Source organism: Crocodylus siamensis, chromosome 1, assembly GCF_052110815.1.
Source record: "Crocodylus siamensis isolate JL-2025a chromosome 1, ASM5211081v1, whole genome shotgun sequence".
NCBI lineage: Eukaryota > Metazoa > Chordata > Crocodylia > Crocodylidae > Crocodylus > Crocodylus siamensis.
In genome coordinates this window covers 301,349,220-301,365,851 of record NC_143395.1, presented here as the reverse complement: position 1 = coordinate 301,365,851, position 16,632 = coordinate 301,349,220, and the positions used below count along the sequence as shown (strand labels likewise).

Here is a 16,632-nt window from a genome sequence, read left to right as displayed (position 1 = left end):
GCCAAGAAGTCTTTGTCACAGTTGGCAAGTCATAGCAAGACTTCCACCAGCAGTGCTCTAGCTGTCTTCCTTCTTGCTTCATCTGTTCTAGACCATCTGTATACCCTGATGACACCTCAAGGATGAAGTCAAATGCGTAATTTCATACAAACCCATAAACAACATCTTGAACTGCATTGCACTGGCCTGTTCACTTTCAGATGTCACCTTTCTCTACTGGAGACTGATTATCATATTATTGTTAATAATATAACAACACTACAGAGATCTCTTGAGGAAAGATTTGATATTTATGAAATACCCCAATGAGATGGCAATTTTCCTGTATTAAAATAAGTATTTTTGAAAGCTGCTGAGCCATGAGAAGCTGTTTCAGTAAGCTAAAAGAGTAATCACTGAAGACCATGAGTGAAAACTATTCAAACGTAGTAAGAAAGCAAACATCATTAAACAGGAATATGATTTCCAGTTTTGCTTAGAGTTCCTAAAAAATCCAACATTTCTATTTTGGTTAAGGAAAAATGCAGCATATTTCTTTCCCAGAAAAGGGAAAAGTCTTGGGTGTTTCTAAACCTAACCAGTTCTCAGCTGGTAAAACAGGTTGCCTCCCTCCATTAATTCTGAGAAGTGGATTCTCAGCTGAGGTACATTTTTCATGAAGTCAAGAGACAATTTACAGTTTATATGAAGTGAAGGATTGTCTCAGTATGCTAAGTCAACTCATTGGGGGGAAATGTTATTATTGCAAATAGGAGGTGCAGTTGTGGACGCTGAAGAGGAAAGATAAGAAATACACTGAAATATCTGTTTTTTATTGCATATGCCAGATCTGTTTGGGGAATATTTAAATATCTCAAAACATCTCACATAAAGCTAAAATTTCAGAAAGATTTAATAATGCCTGACTGTTATTTTAGCTTTATTGCACTAAAATGAAAGGTTTGCATGATTCCATACGACTTCCTTAGTATTAATGCCAAAAATAGCAGTTCTCTCAAATGAACCCTCTTGTCTCCAATGGCAGCTTGTATTACATGAGTTCCGGCTTCGGAATGGGATTTACTGAATTCTGATAAAGTAGCATGAAACTTTCCAGGATACAGTATTAGCTCATGGAAGGTGCCAGAAGCTCGGCAGTTTTTAAACTTAGCAGCATTTTTTTCAAAGACATGCAATTATTGCATTACTCAAACTGAGAGGAATAATACACTCACCTCCCAACCATGTTTTTTCAACCTTTTTCCTGTTGTCTTTTTTAAATCCACAACTGAAAAATGTGCCAGTTTACAGCTCTTTGTATACCTGCCAAAATCAAGGAATGGAAAATTCTTACAATATGCATAAGGCTGAAAACATACAGTTTGATGCATGTATGAATATGAATTATAGCAAATATTTACAGATAATATGATGTAAATTAATACTACAGATAGTTTCAGGGCTAAATTCCTATTGTCCCAGTTATATATATCAGCTGGAGTGGAGGGGGAGAGGGAGAAAAGAGCCATTTTCCTAAATACTTGCAACATAACTATAAAAGAGCCAATCAGAATTCTGCTTGTAGCATTCCCTAAATGAACCAGGAGCAAGTTAATGTATCCTATGTCCTCGATGCTTCCTCAGGGCTAGGGACAGGCTTTACACATAAACTGGTTTAAGTGACCAGAAACTGGTTTAAACCTGTAACAGCTGTTCAGTGCACATAAACGAGTTTGAAAATGCCTGAAACCAGTTTGAGATAAATCTGATTAAATGTAGTATCAGACTTAACTGATTTGGCTCAAACCGGTCTATACCATGTCTGTCCCAGACCTGTTGCTGATTCCCCCAGCATCCTGGCATGCTCTCTGGGCTGGATGGGGCTCTCTGCTCCCTGGCTGGAGTTCTGGCAGAGACTTGCAGGCACAGCAGGTTCTGCTGGCTTCCCTGTGCCACCCTCTTTCCCCCTCTCACCACTTGTTACTTAAGCAAAGATCCCTTCCCTCCTCTGTCTCACAGCACTGACCACAGCCAACATATGGTATACTAGCATATGTAAAGCAGATAGGACAAGTGTTCACTTAGGGCTTTTGGAGATAATTAAGAGCTCAGCTGGTAATGTCCCTGCATTCCTTCCTTTGGAAAAAAAGCTGTTTAAGAAGAGCTTGAACTGAGTTAGGCTTTGTTTTCTGATGGGGCCCTAAATACTGATAACAGAGCTGATAAATGCTCTGTTATCAAGGACAGGGGAGGGGGGACAGACCCCTCCCTAATCACAACATCCTCAGCCATACCCACGGCTCCCTCAGCTCAGCCCTGTGGAAGGGAAGGTAGAGCTGCTCTAGTACCGCCCCCCAGCTTTTAGCCTGAGCCATTGTAGGTATTTTCCTGCATGTCTGGAATGTCTGTGCAATTACAAAATGATTTAGCCTAGCCAGGTTACACTAACCTGCAAAGATTGAATCAATTCAGGTTCAGGGTTTTGGAATGTCTGTCCCTACCCCGGTGTGTAACCAGGGGTTGCATGACCCCAGTGGACCTCATGACACTCAAAGGAAGATGTGGTTGGAAAGACTTGCAGTACATGTCAGAAGCCACTGTAAGCTCAGTGTGTTCATATGCTGGATCTAAGGCGTTCTCGACATGCTGAAGCATCCATTCAGAAAAGAAACATAAAAAATCTAAACTAATAGTATAGAATTTGGTATATATACATTGTATTACTCCATTAAGCACTGGCTCATTATTCAGTCACCTCAATGGATGTGTGCCATGAGCATGCGTGTATAATTTGCAGCACCGCAAACCTGTCTGTGGCACCACAAACTGCATGTGCTGCACATGCATGTGTTTGCTGCTCTATTAATTTGCAGCATGGTGCGGTTTTTTTTGACACCAGGAGATCCCCGTGTAAAAAAAAAAAAACCCACACTAAAAAAAAAGCAGGGTGGCACATGTGGCTGTAGCGTGCACTACCCAAAACCAGAGCCAGGGCAGTCAGAGGCACAGACTGGGTGCTGGTAAGGCTCCATGCACCTGGCTCATCATTGCTGCAGCCCTTGGAGGCCCCCAAGACACTAAGTAAGGCTGTTGGGGCCAGACCAGGTGCTGGCCCCAACCTCCCCTACCCCACCCAGCACAATTTGCTGTGTACCAGTGTGCATGCAGGTGTGTGTTCAGGAACAACTAGCCGTGGGACAAATATGTGCCACGGCTAGTTGTCCCAGGGGAAATGCATGTTCCTGTTCATGGGGACGTGCTCAGTGTGAGCTCAAGAAAGCCCTCTGAACCAAAGGAGTTGAAGGTGTTCATCTAACACAAGATGACCTCTAGATGCCTGCCGGCCCTACTTTTCTATGATTCTATGATCTATCAGGATTTGGCACTGCCATTTAATTTTAAGCTGGTTCTGAATATAATTACACAGTTTAGGTCAGGGGTGGGCAAAATACGGCCTGCGGGCCAGATTCGGCCTGCAAGTCCATTTTAACCAGCCCATGGGGCCCCTTAAAAAATTTGGAAAATTAATATTTCTCTGCCCTTGGTTCCTGTAAAAAATGACAGGAACCAAGAGCAGTAGGACCCAGGGGAAGACCAGTGGACTCCAACAACAGCAGGGCCCACCTGGCCCCATCCCCCAGCTGGAAGCCCCAGCCTGGGTTTCTCGGCTGGGAGCACATGGCTGCCCTGGCATGGGAAGCTCAGGTAAGTGGGGGGTGACCCCGGGCAAGGAAGGAGCGCGGGGGGGGGAAGTGGCCCCTCCCCACCCATGCCTGGTGCCTCGCTGCAGCTGCTTGCAGCCCATGTGGGGCTGTCTGTGCCCACTCTGGACAGCCCAGTGTGGGTTGTGAGCACCTGCAATGCAGGGCACCGGCCATGGGGCAGTTGAGGGGCCAGTTTTCCCCATGAAGCACCAGCTTCTTCCCTGATAGCGAGCAGGAGGTTGGGGCTGTGCGCAGCCCCTCTCATGTACCACAGGGCTGGGGGCTACTGGGTGTGAGTGGGTGGGGAGCCAGTGGGAGCACAGAGCCTGCACCGGTGTCCTGGAGCCAGTGCTGGTGGGGCCCAGAACAGGTTTGCAGGAGCACAGGGTCCCAGATGCAGGGGCTGTATAGAGTCGAGCCAGCCCCCTCCTCCCAGCTCCACAGACCTCTGCCAGCCTACACCCCACTTTGGGCCCCATGGGTGCTGGCCCTGGAACATTGGTCCCAAGATGGTGACCAGGGGGAAGGGCACCTGTCAAAGGGTGGGGTTACCCATATGGCCCTCGACAGCCTGCCAAAACTGGGTAAGTGGCCCTCTGCTCAAAATAATTGCCTGCCCCTGGTTTAGGTCATTAAGAAATCCTACACTACATTTTATTTCTTTCTTAAATTTACTTTATTATTAGTGCTATACAGGAAAAATCAATGGAAATAACAAACCTGATCTTTCTTTCATGGAACACCAATAGCAAAACTGCATTGCCATTGAAGTCTGCAATGCCTTCAGTGAGAACAGTACTGGACACAAATTTATAAGATGTAAAGCATTTAGTAAACTGAAAGCTACATAAATATATAGCTAAAGTTGCAAAAATATTCTTGAAGTGGCCTGCAATGTCCTAACTACCAAGGATATTATATTGTGGTTTTGTAATTTGCATTATTTCATAGATTTCTTAGATTTCATAGACATCAGGGCTGGAAGGGACCTCGGGAGATCATCGAGTCCAGCCCCCTGCCCAAAGGGCAGGAAGTCAGCTGGGGTCATAGGATCCCAGCAAGATAAGCATCCAATTTACTCTTGAAGGTGTTAAATGTAGGTGCTTGAACCACCTCCGCTGGCAGACTGTTCCAGACCTTGGGGGCTCGGACAGTAAAGAAATTCTTCCTTATGTCCAGCCTGAAACGGTCTTGCAGGAGTTTGTGACCGTTCGACCTCGTCATCCCTTGGGGCGCTCTGGTGAACAGACGTTCCCCCAGATCCTGGTTGTCACCCTGATCAACTTATAGGTGGCCATCAGATCACCCCTGAGCCTACGCTTTTCCAGGCTAAAGAGTCCCATGTCTCTCAGCCTATCATCATAACATCTGTTTTCCTGACCTCTGTTCATGCACGTGGCTCTCCTCTGGACTCTCTCAAGCTTCTCCACATCCTTTTTGAATTGTGGAGCCCAAAACTGGACGCAGTACTCCAGCTGCGGCCTCACCAAGGCCGAGTACAAGGGGAGAATGACGTCCCGGGATTTGCTCGAGAAGCATCTATGGATGCAAGCCAGCATTTTGGTCACTTTATTAGCCGCAGCATCACATCGCAGGCTCATGTTCGTCTTGTGGTCAATGATGACCCCCAAGTCTCTTTCTTCTGTAGTGCTATCCAACGTAGCACTGCCGAGCCTATAAGGATGCTGCAGGTTTTTCCTCCCAAGGTGGAGAACCTTTTATTTTTCTGTGTTAAACACCATCAGGTTCTCGTCCACCCATTTGCTGAGCTTGTCCAGGTCAGCCTGGATCACCCGCCTATCTTCTGGCGTGGATGCTTTGCCCCAAAGTTTGGTGTCATCGGCGAACTTGGCCAGTCCACTCCTGACTCCAATGTCCACTTCATTAATGAAAATGTTGAACAGTATGGGTCCAAGGACAGAGCCTTGAGGGACCCCACTGGTCACAGGGCACCACGATGAGTGACTGCCGTCAATTACAACCCTCTGGGTCCGACCACGAAGCCAATTTCCCAGCCAGCGGATCGTGGTGGAGCCAAGGCCACAGCTGGCCAGTTTGGCCAAGAGGTGATCATGGGATACCAGATCAAAAGCTTTTTTGAAGTCAAGATATATGACATCAATCTCTTCTCCCTTGTCCAGATGATAGGTCACCGGGTCATAGAAGGAAATGAGATTGGTCAAACAAGACCTACCCGCAACAAACCCGTGCTGGCTATCCCTTAGGATGTTAGCCTGGACCAGTCCCTCAAGGATGGCCTCCTTAATAAACTTTTCTAAGATCTTCCCCAGGATAGAAGTCAGGCTAATGGGCCTGTAGTTAGCCAGATCCACTCTCCTCCCTTTCTTGAAGATCGGCACCACATTGGCCTTCTTCCAGTCTTCGGGTACTACACCAGAGTGCCAGGAGTTTTCAAAGATCCGTGCCAGGGACACTCGCCAGCTCCTTGAGTACCCTGGGGTGCAGATTGTAAGGGCCGGCTGACTTGAAGGTATCCAGCTTCTCAAGGTGTTCCTTCACGAGGTCAGCATTTATGGAGGGTAGGGGATCCCCATCACCTGGATCTCCCTGTCCTATAGCAGGCATGGGCGTCCCATGGGACCGATGAAAGACTGACGCAAAGTACCTATTTAATAGGTTGGCTTTTTCCTGGGCCTCAGTTGTCAGTTGCTCCATCTGGTTTCGCAGGGGTCCAACGTTGCCCTTGCTTTTCCTCCAGCTCTCCACATATCTGAAAAAGGACTTTTTGTTGTCCTTGATGCTTGAAGCTAGTTGGAGTTCAGTTGCAGCCTTGGCTTTCCTGGTTTGCTCCCTGCAGGACCGGACCAGCGCAGAATAATCCTCCTTGGAGGTGAATCCCATCCTCCATCCTTTTTAGGCTTTCCTTTTTAGCCGCAGGAGGTCCGCTAGGTCCCTGGAGAGCCAGGAGGGCTCCTGTGCCTTCTTGCTGCCTTTCCTCCATGTTAGAATAGATTTGGCTTGTGCATTGAGGATCGCTTCCTTGAGAAGCAACCATTCTTCTTGAACTCCCCTATCCCTGGGGTCATGGTCTCTAAGGGCCTGACCGACAAGCCTCTTGAGCTTGTCAAAGTCGGCTTTTCTGAAGTCAAGGACTTCAGTGTTGCTGACTGACTTGCCAGCTTTACGGTAGATGGTGAAGGTGATCAGCTCGTGGTCGCTGTCACCCAGCTTCCCATCGATCACTAGGTCGCTGATTAGGTTGTCCCCTGTAGCCAGTACCAGGTCGAGCAGCGCTTTGCCTTTAGTTGGCCCATAGACTTCTTGAGTCAGGCAGAGGTCATCCACGCATGAGAGAAAGCTTTGCGACCGCTCGGATTTTGCTGAGTGATCTTCCCACGAGATGTCTGGGTAATTGAAGTCACCCATGACAACCAAGTTCCTGGAGCAAGCGGCCTCAGTCAGTTCCCGGGCAAACTCCTGGTCAAGCTCAGGACTTTGAGTGGGAGGTCTGTAGTAGACTCCCACCGTTGTGTCCCCTGTGCCGTATTCCCCACGAATTTTTACCCAGAGGGTCTCTAGCTGTCCATGCTGGTCGCCAATATCAGCTTGGAGGGACATGTAGCTTTCCTCCACATAGAGAGCTACACCCCCGCCCCTTTTGTCAACACGATCCCTCCTGTACAGGGTATAGCCCTCTATACCCGTGGTCCAGTCATGGCTGGAGTCCCACCAGGTCTCCGTTATCCCAATGACGTCATAATTCTTTGCACTGAGCAGGAGGATGAGCTCCTCCTGCTTGTTGCCCAGGCTCCTGGCATTAGTGTACAGGCAGGCAAGTGTCCCCTTAGGGGGCTCTTGCCTTGCCCACAGATTGTGCCAGGGCTGGGGAAGGGGTGGGCTCCCTTAAGTGCCTTGGTCTGCTGGCTTTGCAAGGGTTGCTCCGCGGGCCAGCAGTGGCAGTAGTCCCCCCATCCCCCAGCAGGCTTAGTTGAAAGCCTGGTGGAGCAGGTCAGCCAGCCTGGCTGAGAAGAGCCTCCTCCCCAGGGGGGAGAGGTGGAGGCCATCTCTTCCCAGCAGCTCGCTGCCTCTCTCTCCAAAGAGCAGGCTGTGGTCACGGAAGCCAAAGCCTTCCCAATGATACCAGCTCCGCAGTCTTTGGTTCACAGCGTGGATCCTCCTCTCCCTCCTCAGCCATAGCCCAAGACTGGGAGGATTGACGAAAACACCACCTGAGCTCCCAGACCCCTAAACCCTGCTCCCAAATCCCTGTAGCGCCTCATGACCTGGCTGGGGTTGCTCCGAGCCGTGTCATTGGTGCCCACATGAATAAGGAGCATGGGATAGTGGTCTGTGGGCCAGAGGAGCTGTGGGATCCTCTCCACAATGTCTCGGATGTGGGCCCCCGGGAAGCAGCAGACTTCCTGGGCTAAGGGGTCGGGGCGGCAGATTGCCCCTTCAGTCCCCCACAGGATGGAGTCTCCCACAACAAACACCTTTCGTTTTGTCTTGGGAAGAGCGGGGGCAGTAGCTGTGGTTGAGCCTGGGTTGCCTGTGGGAGCTGGCAACTGAGCAGGCTTTGCTGGGGCTGCAAGAGGTGCAAACCAGTTGCTAAGCTCCGGTGAGGGAGGGGCCTTGGTGCAGCGGGCCTTAGGTCCCTTGACCACCTTGGTCCATGCCCCTGACTGGGCAGAGCAGGAGGTCCCAGAGTCCTCCTTAGTCCTGGAGGGAGACGGTGCTCTACCCTGCGGCTCCCGGGGGAGAAGGGCCTGGCAGTAAGAGTCTATCTCCTGCTCACAGTCCCTGATGGCACGCAGTCTCTGGACTGTGGCCTGGAGCTCCTCCAGCTGGCGCGCCAGAGACCCCAGTAGGGAGCAGACCCCGCAAGGGGAGGTGGCGTTGCTCCCAGGCCCCAGAGCCTGAAAAAGGGACAGGCAGCCCCCGCAGCCAAGAGCCAGGGGCTCCGTTTGCGTGGAGCCCGGAACCATGGGCTCCGTCTGGGCGGCTGTCTCTGAGGTGCCCAATGGGGGGGCCGCAGAGCCCGAGGGGACCCTTGGGATGTGGCACGTGCCCATCCGTGTCATGCCTCTGGTAGGCTGGCTACGGCTGGGGCTGGCTACTCTGGGGGGGTTTGCAGGCAGGGTCTCGTGCCCTCCCACGCCCTCTCCTGTGTGAACTCTTTACTAACTTGAGCGCCTGTTTATGCAGCCTGTTCGGCGGCTCCGGTCGCGTGGCTCCCTGGGGGGCTGGGCCAAATAGGGGCCTGGGCGGGGGCTTGACCCTGCCTGGCTCCACGCAGCCACCTCCTCCCAGGGAGCAAGGAGTTAACCCCTTCCCACCACGAGCCCGCTTACCTCCAGCTGTGCTGGGGGTCGGCAGGGGGCTCGGCGGCTGCTGAGGGGGTGTCTGGGGGGCTTCGGGGGAGCGGGAGTGCAGTGGGCTTCACCCGCGCGTCTCTCACCACTCCAGAGCCTAACTGACTTATAGCAAGGTCTGAATAATAACAATAAACAAGAAAGAATGATACAAGAATATAGCTGAGAAACTAGTTTTGTGGAAGGAAAATAATAAGAAATTGTCCTTTGAAGAGGAATGTTTGGGGGTTTTCCAGTGGTTTGGGTAGTGGTAGAGGGGAAAGACATGTGTTTTTGCCTCTTCACTGACTTGCATCAAAAAAAGATGAGGTAACCAGTGATCGTTTGTGTCCCTCAATCACATGTTTAAACAAAAAGTCCCCCAAATCATGGGGTATAATCTGGTAGAGGTTCTTCTCTCAAAACCTGCAGGGATCTCATTATACTCTTGGTCCTTGCATCTTATTACATGTCCTTTTCTTCCTAAGGACAGCACAGGACCCCAAATACTTAATTATATAGTTCAATGGCAGCCAGTATATGCTGTAATTTAGATTTCATAGATTTCATAGACATTAGAGCTGGAAGGGACCTCGGGAGATCATCGAGTCCAGCCCCCTGCGCAAAGGGCAGGAAGTCAGCTGGGGTCATAGGATCCCAGCAAGATAAGCATCCAATTTACTCTTGAAGGTGTTCAATGTAGGTGCTTGAACCACCTCCGCTGGCAGACTGTTCCAGACCTTGGGGGCTCGGACAGTAAAGAAATTCTTCCTTATGTCCAGCCTGAAATGGTCTTGCAGGAGTTTGTGACCATTCAACCTCGTCATCCCTTGGGGCGCTCTGGTGAACAAACCTTCCCCCAGATCCATTTTTAAACAACATTATATTACAGTCCAGCAGGTCAGAAACTCACCCAAAAGATTGCCGTCACTGCTTTTGCCATGAATGGATTAGGAGAACTAGCAAAATGAAAATAGGGAAGGGGTAGGGTAGTGAAGAGAACCACTAAAATGCTAAGATTAGAGAGAATGGAGATAATGTGACTCAAAAAACCCAAATCTGGCCACTTTCAAGTCCATCTTTTTACTCGGGTATTTGAAAATGGAAACTGAGGAAAATTCTTCAACAGGGAGCGAGATTTATGGTGAGTTATGGTAAGATGTTTCAGTTAAGATAAAATTAATAACAAATCCTTTTCACCCCAGCAGTACTTTTCATTTGTTGATCTCAAAGCACTTTACAGAAGAGGTCAGTATCATTAACCCCATTTTTACAGAAGCAGAGAAGGTAAAATAACTAGTTCAAGGTCCCCCAGAAGGTTAGTGTCAGAACTGAGAGCAGAGGCCTGATCATCAGGGTCTTAGAGCAGTACTCTATCCGGTCGACTACTATGCTTTCAGGGTGATTAGGAAACCCAAAGTTTGAGAACTAATAACCATCTCAGCCTTCCTATGAATCAAAATTAATGCCATTTGGGCAGTGGGTTATTCCCAATTAAAGAGCTATGAAAGGCCCAGTACTTTCATTTTATCTAATGGGGTTTTGCCTGCATTAGCAGCACAAGATCAGGATCTAGGTAGGTTTTTCTTAAGGAAGATGTATACTAATACATTTTATTCTAGTTCCTGTGCTGAGCGCTGGGCAAGATCAGGACAGGGATGGGCCTACAGTAATAGTTAGGAAAGAGGGTTTTGCATTTGAGTAGTCTGAAGACATACATGCATGGACACATGCCAAGGCTCTTCAAGGAGAGCATGCTGAATTGCTTTTCACCATTATATACGCTATGCATATGCAAAGCCTGTAGAGCTACCAGGAATATCTATCAGCAGCAGGTTTGTGGATTTTATGTTCATCCTGGCAGATTTTCTTTAAGTTGAAAGAAAATCATCAACTTACGCTTCTTGGCAAGTGTCTGTCATTAATGAAATACTAGCAGCTAGAACTACCCCAACTAGTGGAGAGCAAACACATCCAATATACTTGAAGCCACATTTCTCTCTTCTCATGAGGTTTCTGAGGACCCCTGCTATTTTTATTAACAGAATGTGTTTCTGCAAGAATGAGGAAATATGAAACGAGACTTTACAACAGAGAAATTAGTTCCTGGTTAGATAGGAATGAATGGTTCCCCCTTAATTTAATGTGTGCCAGTAGGGAGGGTTCTGTTGCTTGGTCTTGAGTCTGCATTGAGACAGTTCCTTTACCTTCTGAAGACATCAGGAGGGACTTTGTGTTTCTCTAGCTTTACCTGCTTTTTGCACACTAGAGGGGGGAAATGAAAAGATACACACATTCAGAATACACACCCAGATGCACCCCACACACTTGCTCATCATAAAACCATGCACTTTATATATACATCAAGTCACTACAAAGAGACAGCTTGTTTTACTCTTCTCCAGACAATGGAATGATTTATAGTTGGCAAAATAGCCAGTGTGGACCGATTCTCATACTAAATCTAGCCAAGTTCTTTATTTTCTCAGCCAGGTGAAGAGATTTAGAAGTGTTTGTGCCTGAATTGCTGTAAGCTTTCCTTCTGTAAACTGAGATCACTCAAATTGAACAAAGCTACATTATTAATAAGCAACGGGGGTTAGAAAAACAAGTGTGTGTGGGGGGGGGGTAAAGAGTCTTAGTCTAGGATGGGGTCCAATGAAGACTCTGTTTAGAAGGGGAAAAAATCTACACCCTTGGAAAAGAGAAAGTGTTGAATGCCAGCTGCACGGAGCTGAAAAAAATGAGTGTCTCTGATGCTTTTGTCTCCTTATATGGTAAAATGATACAGAGGGGTTTCACTAGGCTGTGAAGGCAGCAGCCTGTTTCCACACAACACTGACGGCAGAACAGAAATCAGAAGAGCTGCCCTTCACAGGCAGGAGAAGTCCCTGGCTAGCAGTACAGCTCTACTCTTCAAGCAGGCCGTTGTGCTCTTTACATATTTGTTAATGGATGTGACTCCCTGTCTCTGGTCCAGGGAGTAACATTAACTGCCCGCTACTGCTCTGTAAGTAGATACCCCCTTTTTTTCCCCAGTACACCTTCAGTATACCTCAGAAGGTATTGCTTTAAATAACAAAGGGTATAGAATGAGAGAGGTTGACTCCAGGAAGGGTTTATTGTTACTGGGGGCAGATAACAAGGGGAGAGCTAATTCCCCTCTCTCCTGAACATACAATGAGGATGAAGAAGGGTTTATATCCCAAGAAATCTTTCTGCAGGTCCATCTATAAGCAAATTCACAGAAAGGTGATGAGGCATTTGATTTATTTGTATTTTGACTACTCTGTACTACTGTCTTGTACGTTTTGGCTAATTTACTGGAGAGGTTGTAAAAAGTAGGAGCTCAAGGTTTAAGTTTTTTACTCCTCTGGGCACACTTCCTGCTCCCTAGCTCAACAAAAGAGATTTTTTTGTGCTATAGCAGTCGCAGATGCACATGAAACAAAGGTAGCCTTGCTTGTTTGCTGTCATGCAGTAGGGACAAACTGTACACAGGAAAAGGGAAGCCTTTGAAGCACATTTATTCTTATTTTCAGAGATTAAAATGGAATGCTGGTCTCAATAAATAGCTCTGAATTCTTCCTTACTCTGCCTGAGAGGGACAGTGTGTATGTGTGCACTCACATGAAAACACAATCATATAGGTGCTTAATCTATGGTGTATATCATTCATGAGTCTGTATTCATGGCAGAGCAGAAAAGATTTTACTTAATAGTTTTTTTCCTTTAATTACTGTAATACACTTTTTTTTTCTACAGAGAGATAATGGTTTGGTTTAAATATAGTTCCCTAGGTCCCTGCACATTTCTCTGTATGAACCTTGTTGTACAGAGACACAAGCCTGTAGTAAAAATATATGTAAGTCATTTCACTGTTCTTATTGTTGCTATTTATTTAACAACTATTGTCTAGAGGTATATTAAAGATCTGATTTATTACTAGATCCAAGTTGAATAGTTATAACATTTATTTATTATTTATAATGATAATGTGACACATTTATAGCTAAATTCTTCCCTTGCTTATGCATATGAAGCTTTTACTGCCTTCTGTGGAGCTGGCTTAGGCATTCAAAAGAAGAAACCTTATTGCATCGACTTGTTAGGGAATTCTATAATTAAAGTTAAAATTTCAGTTTCTATTATGATCCTTTATTTTTATTTGTTCACAGATAAAGAAGCTTTCTCTTTTCAGGCTGTTTTCTCTATTTTTTCTCAGCCAAATAGTACATTTTTAATCAATGAAAGCCTAAGGAAAATTGCTTCAGGGACTTGGATTTGAAAAACTGAAAAAAACCCTAAACATTATTGTCAGTTTCTCATCCCCAGGTAGACAGCTTAAAAGGCTGAGCTTTGAAAGCTTCTCTGTAAACTGAGTTCATTTTAGAATTCACATTTGAAACAACAATTAGCAGGATGCCAAAATTAAGAAAAAAATGAAAGATCACTTCTGAGGAGATATAAGGGAGGAAGAAATGATAGAACACCATCCAAGATCTGCCAATAATCTCATGATAATTATATTATTTGTACTAAAGTTCTTAGTAGTAAAATAGCTGACAATGCTAATATTTATTTTATCATTAGGCTTCAGAATCAACGTCCTGGAATTGGGTAGTTAGGATGATCCAGAAAAGTTGTTGCTGAAATATCCTATCTTACTGGTATTTTACATTAGGTTTTAACAACCATAGGTCTATAACATTATATATATGGTATATATATCATCCTATATATATCATCATCTCAAAGTCATGCAGAAAGTAATGTGGTCAGCAGAAAATATGTGTTTTGTTTTGTAACTACTCCTATTTATTTTAGTAAATTAGTTATTATTCATTACTCAGTAGCACTATGGTGTACCAGACACTTATTTGACATGGTGAAACACCACTTGTCACAGAAGAGTTTACAGCTATGATTCTTTGTTAGGATCCCAGACACAACCAGATCCTCTCTTCCTGACTTTCTTGGTTCCTAACTAGGATGCTGTGATTTTTAAGAAATAACATGAAGCCCAGCCTTCTTCCTTGAAATTAGCATAAATGTCCTTCCCACCAACACAGACAGGTGCAGCAACACAGGCAGTGCTGCTGGAACAGTTTGAGGGGCAAAGTAGCGCATGTCTATACCGCCCACTGTTGTGCCACGCCAAGGAAAGCCACCCAGATGCAAGACCTGCACACCTACTGCTGTTCTGGGCCTGCCAGATCCCAGAAATGAGGCAATGGGTCCATGGGTGAATTCAGTTTCTTTGAAAGGGTGATGCAGGAGCAGCAACCTGCACTGCATCTTAGAGCATCCCTTCTGTTGCTACAGAAGCAGCAGTGGGAACTTTTTAAAGTTCCTCAAAGAGGTAAGATTCTTCTTTCCCCTCTCCCTTCCCCTCTGTGCTCAGTGACAGGTGCCCTCCTTTCCCAGTCCACCCCCTACCCACTACTGCCACTGTCCCCAGCTGAGCTTGGGGCAGGGGCACTCCAGAGCCACTCCCACCCCACTGCAGGTAAGCTGCATTGCGAAGCTAGGCTTGGCTAGAGATAAGAGACAGTGAGCAGATTCCCTTCCCTGCAACTGCTCTCATACTAAAAGGGAACACCATGGGGACTGGACAGAGTGGGGGAACCCACCTGCTGCTGCCACTGTCTCTGGTTAAGTCTAGCTCTGGGGGAGCCTGATTGGATTAGGCAGGAGCAGGGAGTGGGGTGAGAATGGGAGGGGAGGGCATCTGCTGCTCTAGAGCTCTCTACCCATCCCTGCCTTTCCCCCCACCCCTACCCCAGGCAGCCAAAGACAGCAGCAGTGGTGGATAAGGGAGTGGGGAGGAGTGGAGGATAGGGGAGATGCCATTGAACATGGAGGGGTGGAAGGGATGCTTCTCCTGCAGAAAAGGCTGGGGGCGGGGGAAGGAGGGAGGGAGGAGGAAAGTGTATCCATGCCACAGCATCCCTCCTGGATCCACCCCTGACTGTGTCTGTCATAAAGCAGGCCTGAGTGTGCACCAATAAGCATGCCCAAGTCAGAGCTTCAAACTTCAAAGCCTGATTGAAGACTATACATTTTAGAATTACTAAACAAAGAAAGTTTCTTTTTCTGCAAATGAGTCATAAATACCTCCTAGCTGCTGATGCTTGTTGTTCATACTTTGTACCTTTAATGGCTGTTGCTGGCCAACTCAGTGCCACCCCTTCCTGGCCTCCACAGGCTGGGTCCTTAGACCCATCAGGCCCAGGCTTAGAGCAGGCCTGAGCCTCTTCCATCTTCAGACAATGGCTGAAGGGTATAAAGATGGTCAACAGGCCCCTTTTCTCCCTCCCCCACTGGCATCCTGAATCAAAGAGAGCTCAGTCCTCAAGGATTAGGAACGTGATCATTTACATTTTTAGATGGATTAATTTTACTTGTGCAGTGTTAATGCTGCATTTACATAAACACAGTTATTTGCAATGCAGATTCATCCATATGAGGGTAGGAGACAGCAGAATAATGACAGTCTCCACAGAATAAAGCTCAGGTACATTATTAACATCCACAGAGATGTTAAACTTTCAGAAATATTAATTAGCGACATGTAGAAGATGAGGCTTGATTAAGAACTGCTGGAGGTTTCCTTTAAAGCTAAATAGTTAAATACTCATATTGGAAAAATAAAAAGCTATGATTCTCATGCATTGTTAATTTGCATATCCCCCTAGACTTCATATGATGTTTTATAACCTAGTACTGATTGGGGTGTTAAGTAACAGTACATACATTCAAAAACGGTAAGAGCAGTGTAAGTGGCTGTAACAATGAAATAACCTTAATCTCTTCATTGCAGGGTTTATATGTGTAAGCTTGAAACCTTAACACTTCAGCAACATGAACACAACAAGCCTTTGGGTGGCTTATTCATTTGTAGTTCAGCTTGTCAAGGACACTTCATAGCAGAAGCAGAGATGCACAATTTTGTAAGAGATCTAAAAGAGTGATTACTCTTTAGCTATTACAAGAACTATACAGATCTACCCAAGATAAGATAACATTTTCCTGCAGTTATCTTTTGCAGTTTCCTAGAGAGTTCTTTTGTATTAAGTCAGAGTCCTCTGAGTTCAGGAACCTCATTCCTTCACATGGCTTTTCCTCTGAACCTTGGCATCTAAGTCTCTCCTTGTTGTGTGGGCAAAATCTTTTTTTCTTCATTTAAAAAGAAAGCCTCTGCTATAGAAGATGGCACCTCTGTTCCTCTCCCTGGTCCATGCTCCCTTTGTCCGAGTCATTTTCAGTTCACTCCCAAATCTTTCAGGCCTCTTCTCCACTATACTGTCTGCCACCAGGTCAAGCAGTGGACAGCAGCCACCAGAGAAGCCACCAGAGCCCATCATATTTGCACAGCTACTGGCTTATCCACTACAGCAGCCGTGCCAGGAAAGTGCACCCCAGAATGGCAAGAGCTACTTAAGGGACTGCTGTAGCTGCAAAATGGGCAAGTGTACACTTACCAGCTGCCAGGGAAAGGGTAGTAGGGGACTCGTTTTACAGAGAAGTGAGAGTCTGCCACCATAAAGATGGGGTTCCAGCACCCTAGAACAACTTTGAGTGTTGATGCATTCGTTTTTTTTGGCAGCAGAACTCAAATAGACCAGGCCTTAAAT

At 46.6% G+C, this 16,632-nt stretch overlaps 1 protein-coding gene across 7 annotated transcripts in view; it reads left to right on the top strand.

Annotated features, from left to right (window-relative positions):
• The window catches only part of FHL2 (four and a half LIM domains 2), a 100,119-nt gene that overhangs the window by 44,271 nt on the left and 39,216 nt on the right, over positions 1–16,632 (top strand). The window contains exon 1 of one of the 7 annotated variants that reach the window (XM_090021022.1): positions 11,832–12,005. The exons of the other annotated variants lie outside the window; for them this stretch is intronic. The gene's annotated coding sequence lies outside the window, so the exon portion shown is untranslated. Of the gene's footprint in view, positions 1–11,831; positions 12,006–16,632 lie in introns of those variants that run through there. 7 annotated transcript variants of the gene reach the window in all.